Raw genomic sequence first — 5,316 nt, forward strand, 5'->3', positions numbered from 1 at the left:
TATTTTCTTTTAAGAATTATCTATACATAGTGATCATACTATTTTACATTCACACCATCAGTGAATAAAATGTCTAATCTCTCTATAATGTCACCATCATTTATTGCTTGCTGCCCTGTTGAACTTTGCTATTGTTGCTGGCATGAGACCTGGGCTTTCTCCAAAATTTAGAAATAGAAATACCATTTGACCTAGCAATTCCACTACTGAACCAGAGAATCCAGAGCTGTGACTCACACAGATGTGTGCACACCTCTTTTTATTGCTGCATTATTCACAATAGCAAAGAGATGGAAGCAGCCCAAGTGCCCATCAACAAATGAATAGATAGCAAAACTGGAGTAGAGAAAGAAACCTATGTAGGAAAAAATGGAATATTGTGCAGCATTGAAAAACATTGAACTCATAAAACACTACACAACATGGGGAGCCTGGGAGACAGTATGGTGAGTGAAACATCTCAGTCACAAAAGGACAAATACTGCTTAACACTTCTGTTACATAATAGGATTGGCATGTCGGGGGCTGGGGGAAAATAGGAAAAGAGTGAATAGATAATGAATGCTGCATTAGAACACATGAGGGAAAGAAGAACTGTCTAAGAGGAATGTACGATGAGGCATTATGTATATGACACCAATCTGGAATAAGAGATGCATTGCAGGGTGCACTGAGAGAGGGGGAAAGGGAACAGGAGGGAGGAAAATGTGCAACAATGAATGAACCCAAGCTTTCTGTAAACAAACCTTCATTAAAATCACACACACAAAAATCATTATCTATACAACATCAATTTAAAAACAGCAACCTGAAAAGTTAGTGGAAAGTAAGTTTATATTAAGGGAGAAGGAGCAACTTGGAAAAGGAAAGTGAGGACAATTGCACAATATAAAGAATGTAATCAGTATCATAGAGTTATACGTGTAGAATCAGCTGAGTTGATGAATGTCTTGTGTATATTCTCCCAACATCAAAATACCTTTTTTTTTGTAGTCTTTTTATGGAGTCACTGTGTTAGCCATCATGATTTATTTGCTTTATTTGCCATTTTCTCTTTGAGGGCCTGTTGAGATTTGCTGCTTTTAGAAATGAGAAAATTTTGTTTCATCCAGACACTTATTTTAAATGATAGCATTAAAGTCTTCATTTCAGAGCATATTTCCCTGGATGTCTTTGCCATTTTAACAACTTCATACCAAAATTGTTACTATAGCCATTCTCTTTAGAAAGTATTTACTGGATTTCGACAATCAAAAGTTTGCTTTGCTCAATAGAAGTAGATTACAAAATCTTCATATCTTTACATGTACAAAGATTACTGATGAACTTTGATTCAAGTCTTATTTTTGGTTCTGCAAGTCTTTGCCACCTTTTTAAGCAAGTGAGGGGTATGGTTAGAACAGGCAATAATTTAATATGGTAAATCAGTTATTTGTTATTCTGCAACAACTCTAATACTAGTACTACTTTTTTATAGTTAGGACAAAGAATGTTGTTATTCAGTCTGAATATTACATACTGTTCCTCTAGACTTGTGTATCTTTCTTCACAAAAATTAGAACCAGCTCTATTAGTGGGAAATAGGTACTTGGAAAAAGCTTTTACAGGTCCCCTAATGTAGCAGACAATTGGGCCTGGGCCCACATTTCACCATTCATTGTTTTTTTGAGATTTGCTCATCAGGGTCCTAGTTTAAATGTAAATATATTGTTGTTGATTGTCATTGAGTCAAACACGACTCATGGCGACCCTATGAATAAAAGACCTGAAGCCTTTCTATAACTATTGTAATTTCTCAAAGTTAATAGAGTTTCCAAAGGCATGTTGTTTGGGAAGTGGATGCCACTCCTACCAATAGCATTTTTAGGTGTTGTTGTCCTGGGAAAATTGAAGCATACAAGTTTAGCAGGGTCACTGGGAACTTGAAACGAAACAAAAACAAACCCAAAAACAATGCTGTCAATTCATTTCTGACTCATCATGACTTCATATATTGCATAGTAGAACTTCAAAACACTAATGTTTTGGTTAGTGTCAACATGCAAAACCTATAGTTAGACTAGGAGGCAGATATCAGAACAAGAAACAGTGCATGGTTCAAAATCGGAAAGGTGTACATCAGGAATGAGTCCTGTATCTGTAGCTTTCCAGTCTATTTGTGGAACAGATCATTTGGGAGGCTGGACTTTATGAGGAAGAATGTAGCATCAGGATTGGAGGAAGACTCAACAACCTACGTTATGCAAATGACACAACCTTATTTGCTGAAACTGAGATAGACCTAAAGAACTTGCTGCAGGAGGTCAACTGTATTCTTAAATATGGATTGAAGCTTAACAACAAGAAGGCAAACATTCTCTCACTGGGCCAAATGGCAGCACCATGGTAGATGGAAAAGCAACAGGTTATTAACAGCTTCAGCTTTTTCAGCTCCACAATCAACACTCTTGGTACCAGCAGTCAGGAAATTGCACTGGGGAAAAATCGGCTGTCAGGGACCCCTCCAGAGTACTGAAGAGTAACATTGTCTGTCTAGAGATTAAGGTCTGCTTGATCCAGGCCATGCTCTTTGAGAGGTGGACGGTGACTAAGGATGATAGAAAAATTGATGCCTTTGAGTTGTGATGCTGAAGAAGAGTATTAAACATACCGTAGACCTCCAGGTCTGCCGTGGAGAGAGTGAAACTGGATTTCTCCCTGAAGACAATGATTTTGAAGCTCTGTCTGGCATGCTTTGGGCATGTGGCCAGGAGGGACCAGTCCTTGGAGAAAGACATCATGCTTCAAAGGGTGGAGGGAATGCAGAGAAGAGGAAGACTCAGCATGAGATGGATTGACATGATAACTGGGCCAATAGAGGTAGGTATATCAAAGTCAGTGAGAATGGCTCAATATAGGGCAAGGTTCAGAGCTGTGGTACATAGAGTTGCTGTGAGTCACAGTCAACTTGATGGTACATAACAAGAACAACAACAAATTAACTATTAACTGACCTTCCATTGAATTTCCAAAGCTGTAAATCACACAGAAGTGGATTGTCCATCTTTTTACTTTGGTAGGTAGACTCAAACAACCAGAAAGGTATAACCTTTGGGTTAACAGCAGTATTCCATGCTTTAACTATGTGCAGGAATTCTGTGCCTTAACTCAATCAGGGACTCCTCTAAAAGACTCAAGCTCAGGGCTATCTAGGGAAGTCTCAAATATAATGGGATGGAACCAAAGAAAAGCATGGAACAGATAGTATTGTCAGACATTCTTCACCAACACCACAATTCAAAAGCATCAATTTTTCTTTGGTCTTCCTTCTTCAATGACCAGTTTCATATTGCATATGAGGCAATTTTAAATACCATGCTTTGAGTCAGGTATACCTTACATGATCATCAAAGTGTCATCTTTGTTTCTTAACACTTCAAGGAGACTTTTTGCAGTAGGTTGAAGAGTTCCTTTGCAAAGAGACATATCACAGCCACTAATTCAAGGTTATCCTAAGATCTTTTTGGGTAAATGTTATTGAGTCATAGGGTTTAAGAAATGTCCCTTGAGTATAAACAGTTCTGCCCATTGAGAACAACTTCTAGTACATTCTTCTCCTTTGCTCTTGGCTACTTTTAAAGGTCCTTACTTTTCTATAATAATTTTAAATTTTTATTAATTATTGCACATTCCTCCCCCTTCTTTACCCCTCCTGTAGAAAACCCTGCAGTGCACCCCTTGTTCCAGGTTGCCTATCATCTTTTATGGCTACATCTGAAGAAGTCACTGAAGAAAATGCTCTTCCTGAGGACTAATCAGATTTCTCAGGCTGACTTTTGTCTATAGATTGATGAGTGCCCTTAGGCATTTTTATGTCACTGCCTCTTTTCTCTTTTAATTAAGACTGGCAATTCTTTTGCCAGTATAATTATCTCAGAAACTTTACTTGATTCAGTCAGTTTCATATATCTAAGTCAGATCCACTATTCTTCTTGGGTATAGTTCTCTCTTTAGACTTTTAAACTTAAGACATTAAAAAAAATAATAATGAACTCCTTAGAGTTTGTTAGGTGTTTGAGGGACAATAGTACATTTAAGCTTTGTATAAGCACTTTTCCAACTGAAATTTTCTGTAGAAACTACCTTTAAGTTTGGAGATTATTTTTTTAATTATTATTAATGAACACTTACAGAGATTTTGGGTTTTCATTCATTCATTGTTGCATTGTTTTCTCTATCTTCCTCCCCAGTTCGTTCTTCTTCCCTGCCCCCCAACGTCTGTTTTAATTGTCCAATTGCCACAGTGCTTGTCAAAGCCAGTTCTGATTAATCTCCTTTGTCAGTGTGTCCTTAGGTTTGGAGATCTTAATGAAAGTATAAATACCAGAGTTTTGATTGTTTGCCTTGAGGCTGTATTTTAATGACAATTCCTTAGATTCAGTGTTTTCCCAGGGCAGTATCTTAATGGCCAAATCTTTAAGACCATTTTTCAACTCTTCTGTTCTTGTTGTATACCTTTCAGTCAGAATGAATTGAATGGGTGGAGATTGCCCATCTTTCTTCTGTGGAACATCTTGTAGATGTGAACTGTGTGCCTTTGGGATTGCAGCATAGCTTCTTGCTACTCAAAATATGTTATTTTATTAATTTTTTTCTTCTTTTATTAATTGTTGCACATTTTCTACTTCCTCCTTCCTCTCCTCCAGCCCACCCTGGAGTGCACCCCTTGTTACAGATTGTTTCCATACACATACTGCTTAATCATATATTCCTTTTAGATAGTTCTTCCCCTTATCTGTTCTAATGCAATGTTTGTTATCTATCTACTCTTTTCCCATTCCTTCTCCAACCTTTTGTGACTGAGATATTTCATTTAGCGTAATGTCTTCAAGGCTCTCTCATGTTTGTAATGTTTTACTATTTCATTGTTTTTCAGTGCTGTGTAATATTCCATTGTGTGAATATACCATACCATAGTTTTTCTAGCCATTCTTTCATTGATGGGCACATAGGTTGCCTCTATCTCTTTGCTATTGTGAATAACACAGCAATAAATATGGGTATGCAAAGATCTGTTTTGTAACTGTTATAATACAAAACAATCAGTTTTGAGACTAAGGTGCCCCTGATCTGGGCCATGTTGTTGTTATGTGCCATCGAGTTGCTTGCGACTCATAGTGACCCTATGTACAATAGCTCTAAACCCTGCTCTATCCTGTGCCAATCGCACTGCCTCTGACACACCCATCCTGATTACCCCAGCCACTGAGTCAACCCATCTCATACAGGGTCTTCCCTTCTTGCGCCATCCCTCCACCTACCAAGCATGATGTCCCT

The sequence above is a fragment of the Elephantulus edwardii genome, unplaced genomic scaffold (genome assembly GCF_000299155.1).
Source record: "Elephantulus edwardii isolate Elephantulus edwardi_28Jun2011 unplaced genomic scaffold, EleEdw1.0 scaffold00054, whole genome shotgun sequence".
Lineage (NCBI taxonomy): Eukaryota > Metazoa > Chordata > Mammalia > Macroscelidea > Macroscelididae > Elephantulus > Elephantulus edwardii.